General features: G+C 41.2%; 1 pseudogene; it reads left to right on the forward strand.

The window, feature by feature from the left end:
• Positions 5211 to 6265, forward strand: Prdx2-ps2 (peroxiredoxin 2, pseudogene 2; annotated as a pseudogene).

The following is an 8083-nucleotide window of genomic DNA, read 5'->3' on the forward strand; positions in this document are numbered from 1 at the left end:
GTTATAAGCAGAGCACCTGATCCAGTTTTACTGCTGCCTCCACCCTCTGACACAATCCTCTGACCTGTCTCTCAGAACTTCACACTAGTCAGCCAATTAGAGACAGATAAACCAGGTCCAGAAAAAAAAAATCCCTTAAACCTCTAAGAATAATCTGAGAATAAGACTTCCATAGAACACTAAAATTACACTCTCACAGCATCAGCAAAGACTCAAATTGTAAGCTCATACAAGTAAGATGGAAAAAAATGTTTGAAAACAGTGAAATAGTAAACACATTGGCATCATGTTTAATTAAGACCAGAATATAAAATTTTGCCAGGGAACAAATTCAGAATATATTAACAAGAATGATAGATCATGCATTAAAAACTTGAAAGTTTACCCCAACACTAAAAAATAACTATTCTAAGAAATCCATAAGCAGGCAGTAGTTCATGCCTTTAATTCAGCACTTGGGGTGCACATGCCTTTAATCCCAACACTTGGGAGACAGAGGCAGGCACACAAGAATCACAGTGATTTAAATTTAAAAGACACTTTCAAAAGTCAGTCTGAAATTCGAAATGATGTACTCTGTGATCTAAAAACTAATACACTTAAAAAAAAAACTCAAGCAACAGCACATGCTAGTGAGAATGTGGAGAAAGACAAACACTCCTATATTGCTGATGGAATTGAAAACTTATACAACTACTCTCAAACTCAATCTGGCTGTTTCCCAGAAAATTGGAAATAGTTCTACCTGAAAACCCATGTATATACTCAAAGGATGCACCACCATACCACAAGGACACATGCTCTATTATGTTCATAGCAGCTTTATTCATAATAGCTAGAAACTAGAAACAACTCAGATATCCCTCAACCAAAGAATGGATATAGAAAGTGTGGTTCATTTACACAATGGAATACTAGTCAGCTATTAAAAACAAGAACATCATGAATTTTGCAGGCAAATGGATGAAACTAGAAAATATCCTGAGTGAGTTAACCCAGTCCCAAAAGGACATTTATGATATGTACTCACTTATAAGTAAATATTAGCCATAAAGAACAGAATACTTATGATACACCCCACAGACCCAAAGAAACTAAACAAGAAGGAAGGCCCAATTGAGGATGCTTGAATCTCACTTAGAAGAGGAAACAGAATAGTCATAGGAGGCAGAAGGAGGGAGGACACTGGATGGAAGAGAAAAGCGGAAGGGGAAAGGGAGAGCAGAATCAGGTATGGGGAGAAACATGAGAGACCCAGAGGGCCAGGAGAATGAATGGAAATCTGTAGCTGCTGGAGGTGGGAGGTGGAGGGAATCTCTAGGAAGTCTCACAGAGACCTGGGATGGGGGAGGCTTCTAGGAGTCAATGCATATAACCTTAGTCAAGATGTTTAACAATGGGGACACTAAACCTGAAGAGGCCACCTCCTATAAGCAGGCAGGACCCCCAGTGAAGGAACAATGACCCACTCTCAAAACTTTAGACTCAAATTTTGTCCTGTCTAAAAGAAATGCAGGAACAAAAATCAGGCAGAGACTGAAGGAATGGCCAACCAATAACTGGCCTTCATCCAATGGACAGGCACCAGTCGCTGACATTATTAATGATATGTGGCAGAAGTCATGTAGGAGAGGCTGAAAACTAGCAGGTGAGACTCCTGAGATAGTTTTGCCATGGTCTGTGAACTACAATGAATAAACCTTTTTTAGGGAAGGCCAAAAGGACTAGATTTTAGGAAAGATTTATGCTATTAATATGATACACATACACACACACACAAATAGATGGTTTACAAAATTAAAGAAATCAGAAGCCCTCCTTTACACAAATGGTAAACTGACCAGGAAGGAAATACCCTTTACAATAGCCAAGAGTAATATAAATTATCTTGATGTGACTCTAACCAAGCAAGTAAAAGATAAGTTATGACAAAAACTTCAAGTATCTGGAGGAAGAAATTTTGGAAGATATCAAAAGATAGAAAGATCTCCCATGTTGATAAATAGGCAGTTAACATAGTGAAAATAGCCATCTTACCAAAAGCAATCTACAGATTTAATGCAATTCCCACCAAAATTCCTACACAATTTTATAGACCTTGAAAGAGCAATTCTCAACTTCATATAGAAAATCAAAAAAAAAAAAAGAAAGAAAAGAAAAAGAAAAGGAAAAAAAAACAGGATAGCCAAAACAATCCTGAACAATAAAAGAATTTCAGGAGGAATCACCATCCCTGCTCTCAAGCTACACTATGGTGCAATTGTGATTAAAACTACATGGTACCAAGGAGCTAAAGGGGTCTGCAGTCCTATAGGAGGAACAACAATATGAACTAACCAGTACCCCCCCCCAGCACTGTGTCTCTGACTGCATATGTAGCAGAGGATGGCCTAGTCAGCCACTGATGGGAGGAGAGGCCCTTGGTATTGCGAAGATCATATGCACCAGTACAGGGGAATGCCAGGGCCAGGAAGCATAGTGGGTGGGTTGGGGAGCAGGGTAGGCAGGGGCAGGTATAGGGTGCTTTGGGGATAGCATTTGAAATGTAAATGAAGAAAGTATCTAATAAAAATGCCTTTAAAAAGAAAAAAAAACTACATGGTTTGTTATAGAAACAGACACACTGAACAGTAGAATCTAATAGAAGACCAAGAAATAAACCAACACTCGTATGGTCACTTGATTTTTGATAAAGAATCTAAACCACACATTGGAAAAAAGAAAGCATCTTTAACAAACAGTGCTGGCTTAACTGACGTCTACATTTAGAAGGATGAAGAGAGATCCATTTTTATCACCTTGCACAAAACTCAAATCCAAGTGAATCAAGAACTTCAACATAAAACCAGATATAGTGAATCTCATAGAAGAGAAAGAGGGAATAGCCTTGCATGCATCAGTATAGGAGACAGTTTCCTGAACAGAACACCGTGACTCAGGCTCTAAGAACAATTAATAAATGAAACCTCATGAAACTGCAAAGTTTCTGTAAGGCAAAGGAAACTGTCAATAGGACAAAACAGCAGCTTACAGATTGGGAAAGGATCTTCAACAACCCCTACATCTGACAGAGGGCTGATATCCAAAATTTATAAAGCACTCAAGAAGTTAAACACCAACAACCCAAATAACTCAATTTAAAGATGTGGCACAAAGCTAAACAGAAAATTCTCAACAGGAATCTCAAATAGCCACAAAGCACTTAAGAAAATGTTCAAAGTTCTTAGTCATTAGGGAAATACAAATCAAAACAACTCTGAGATTCTATTTTATGCCATAAAAGAACAACAGAGTCAACTAGCCTGGGCACTTGGGACTCTCAAAGCCTGAACCACCAACAAAAGAACATACATGGGTAGTATCTAGGCCTCCCCACACATATGTAGCAGAAGTACAGCTTGGACTTTGTGTGGGAGCTATCCCATAAGCTGTTACCTGTATGTGGGATATGTTCTTTTAGCTGGGCTGCCTTTACTGCCCTAAGTAAAATCTAGAGAAAGAAGAGAGGAAACTTGATGAGAAGAGTAGGGTACAAAAAAGCACCCCCAACTCTGGCATGGCCAAGGGAAGACTGACCAAAGCTACCAAGTACTGCAACATGCATTCAAAAAAGCCTTAATTTGTCTAGATGCCTCAGGGTAGATGGAATTTCAACCATGAGAAGATGCTGGATGACAGCCTGTACAGAGACTCCCAGTAAGAATGTAAGCAGCTGTGCTGGCAGCACCAGCCACAAAACAGCTTTGACCCAGATGCTCCAGAGCCCCTAGGAGCTGCTGTTTTGAGTGCCGATCTGGTTTTACTAACAGCTGTGCCTCCACACTCTCCTCCCAGAGTTTGTCTGACAGAGTTACCTAACCTGTCTCTCAGAACTCCACACAATCTAGCCAGTGAGAGGCTGAGAATTCTGCTTCAGAAAGACAAAACAATCTATGAAATCTTACCTAACCCAGCAAGAAGAACCAGAGAACAGGATTTCCACACATACTAGGATTACATTCTCACAGCATCCCCAACAACTGTGGCTCCCGGGAATAGGTCTGGCCAGGGTTACACAGTCCTAATGTCCTGACACTTCAGTCGGATTGTGTGCCATGGACTTGATTCCACAGAAGAGCTAGGGTAAACAATGCAATTTTCATCCCAACACCTTAGTTCGCTGATTTCCCACTGTTTAGTGTTCCAAATCAGGACACAGATTTGCAGTGAATCTTCTAGTTGAAATAGTCAATTAATGGCCAACAAGATGTTCAACAGTTAAATAAGGCACTTGCCACCAAACATGAAAAACTGAGTTTGACCCCCAAGACCTACATAGTAGAAGTGAACTGACTACCACATGTTGTCCTCTGAGCTGCACACATATACTGTGGTAAGCAAATACACACACACACACACACACAAGCATATAGGCACTCACATGTATATGCACACACACATGCACATACACATCAATAAGTGTACCTGTTTAAGTAAAACAATAACAGCCAGCATCTGGGATGGCAGTATGGCTCAGAAATCAGAACCCTTTGCCATACAGCCTGTCAAACAGATATCAGTCTTCAAGATTGAAATTCAAAAGTGTTTGCAATGTGTAATCCCAACACTTCTACCATGAAGTACAAGGCAGAGACAAGAGACTACCCAGAATTTCGTGGGCTGCCTGACAAAAGTACCCAGAAATGGTGGAAACAAGACAGAGCCTGCCTCAAGAGTAAAGGTGAAGACCAGCTATGGAAAGTTGCCTTCTGGTTTCCACATGTGTGTTGTGTCACATGCACGTTCATACTAGTATACATGAAACAGAGACACATGTAATGAATATTTTTTCTAAAATATTTTTCTTGCTTATTTGTGAATCTCATATAATGTATCCCAATCACATTCACTTTTCAATGCTCCCAGGTGTATACTGCCATTCTTGTGATGCCCCCCAATGATGAAGAAGGGGAGGAGGAGGAAAAGAAAGAGGAAGAGGAGGAAGGCAAAAAAGAAGAGAAGGAGGAAGAGGAAACAAGTCCAATTTGTGTTGCCATTATATACTCACTGGAGCATGGTCAAACTCCTCGTGGTCACTGGTTAAAGAAAATGAGTTCTTTTCCTACAGCCCCACCAGAAGCCATGAACTGTGAAGAGCTGCACTTCAGCATCTTTAGCACAATTTTTAAGAGTTTTTAAGAGTTTTAAGAATTCGCTAGTGTGGGTTTGGGCCATGTCTGGTCAACTGCATGTCCGGCTCTTGTCCACACAGTCATGGCCTCCAACAACACGCACATCAAAAGCCGGCCCCTGACTTCACTGTCACCGCCGCAGCAGATGGTGTTCTTAAGGAAATCAGACTTTCAGACTACAGAGGGAAGTACGTGGTCCTCTTTTTCTACCTACTGGATTTCACTTTTGTTTGCCCCACAGAGATCATCACTTTTAGCGACCATGACAAGGACTTCCAAAAGCTAGGCTTCGAGGTGCTGGGAGTTTCTATGGACTCTCAGTTTACCCACCTGGCATTGATCAATACCCCACAGGAGGGAAGTTTGGGAACCCTGAATATCCCTCTGCTTGCTGACGTGACTAAAAGCTTGTCCCAGAATTACAGCGTGTTGAAAAATGATGAGGATGTATCAAAAGATGGCCTAGTCGGCCATCACTGGAAAGAGAGGCCCATTGGACACACAAACTTTATATGCCCCAGAACAGGGGAACGCCAGGGCCAAAAAGGGGGAGTGGGCGGGTAGGGGAGTGGGGGTGGGTGGGTATGGGGGACTTTTGGTATAGCATTGGAAATGTAAATGAGCTAAATACCTAATAAAAAATGGAAAGAAAAAAAAAAAAAAAGAAAAATGATGAGGGCATCATTACAGGATTTCTTTATCATCGATGCCAAGGGTGTCCTTTGCCAGATCACAGTCAATGATCTACCTGTGGGATAGTCTATAGTTAAGGCTCTCTGCCTAGTCCAGGCCTTTCAGTATATAGATGAGCATGGGGAAGTCTGTCCTGCTGGCTGGAAGCCTGGCAGTGACACTATCAAGCCCAGTGTGGACGACAGAAAGGAATACTTCTCCAAACACAACTGACATGGGTAAACATTGGTGAGCCTGAATCTTGGATCTCACCTGTGCCCCTACCTGGATGTCCTGTGCTGGCCCAGAAAACTGCTACATCTTCCTCCACACTCTGAAGGGGGTGGAGATTAGGCCGAGGCTTTCTCATTACCCACCCGAAATCTGGTGAATAGTGACCCTGCCCTGAGAACACCCAGCTGCTTTGGAGGAAGCAGTAGGGATTATCATAGAAGCTTTCTATTTCCCTCTTTCTCAATTGTGAGTCTGCAAAAGTAGCTTCCTTGCCCTGTATTTACAATAAGCAGGAGCATGGGTGATGAGCTTGCACATGCTTTCTAGTGACAGCAAGAACCATAGACATTCACATGGTGTGCAGTGTCAGGATATGCCAGGGACTACAGCATGATCTTCGGTTGCAGTACAGACTGCAGATACCAACACAGCCCCCAGCTGGAACAGGACCACAGACACCAACATTGCTGCGAACAGTAGCACAAACCACAGACATCTATGTGGCCTTCAGTGATAACCAGGACCATATATACCAACATGGCCACTGGCTGCAGCAGGATCAAAGGCATCAGCATTGCTTCTGGCAGCAGTACAGCTCATGAACAACAACATAGTTTCAGGTGGTGGCAGCACAGAGCACAGACATCCAGAAGGCCTCAGGGGGTAACAAGAACCATGGTTATGAACACAGGCCTGGTTATAATAAAACTATGGAACAACACATGGCAGCAGCATGGACCATGGGCATCAACATGACCTCAGGTGACTGCATGGGCCACTCACATCAACATGCCCCCAGCAGCATCACAGATAGCGACTAATTTTTAAAAGATGAACAGGTCTTCATTTGCTGTCTTCAAAAAACATACCTCACCATCAAAACAGACAAGTATCTTCAATGAGAACAATTGAAAAGTGTCGGGTCCGGAAAACCCCTGGAAACTTGTCCCTGGGCCAGGCTCTTTTGCTTCTTCCACTATCTTGCTTCTGTTCCATAATTGACTCAGGACATTTTACAATGAGGGCATTCCTTTCCTTTTACAATGAGGGCACTCCTTTCCAGACCTTTCTACAATATGGATATTCCTTTACAATGGGGACATTCCTTTGACCTTAATGTGTTACCTAGCACCACCAGTTTAGTCTGTGTACCTAAGCAAATTCTGTGTGCAGTTTTCAGCTTTGAAAAGCCCCCCATTTCCCTTGAATAAACGAGGCTTGAACAGAATTTTTGTCTTGCCTCCATCCTTTGCATTTTCTGATCCCAAAATTTGTCATTGTAGCTCCCTTCCTTCAAGAACCCTGTTGTTTAAGTCCTGCAGGTGGGGCTGAAAAGTAATTCAGGATAAGTGGAACAAGAAAACAAAAATGTTGTGCCTAGACTAACAAAATAGACTTTAAATCAAAACTATCCATCTGTGATTTAAAAAAAAAAGTCACTTCTCTGACTAATGGAACAATCCATCATTAGAAAATTACTATTATACTGACATATACATCCAATCCAGGTGCCCCTAATTTCATAGAGTCAATACCAGTATATATAAATCCTCAGATTAAACCCAATACAGTAATAATGTATGATATCAATATTCAGCTCTAACCAATAGACATGTCAACTAGACCAAAAATAAGTGCAGACACATGAGAGTTAGATGACATCATAGATCATATGAATGCAACTGACATCTATAAAACATTCTACACAAACACTATAGAATGAAGAATCTACACAGCCCACAGAACTTTCTATGAAGTATAACACAAAGCAACTCTCAACAAAGACAAGAAAATAAAGTAACTTCATATATTCTATCTGACCAGAGTTGAATAAAGACAGAAATCCACAAGAACAACAAAAATCACTCAAATTCACAGAGACTAAACAACACACTACAAAATATTGAAGAGGATATGGAAGAAAATAAAAAAACTTCCTAAAATTGAATAAAAGTGAAAATATAACATATCCAAACAATTTCAATCACTCTGCAAATGAGGCAACA

This window comes from Mus musculus, chromosome 4, assembly GCF_000001635.26.
Source record: "Mus musculus strain C57BL/6J chromosome 4, GRCm38.p6 C57BL/6J".
NCBI classification, from domain to species: Eukaryota; Metazoa; Chordata; class Mammalia; order Rodentia; family Muridae; genus Mus; species Mus musculus.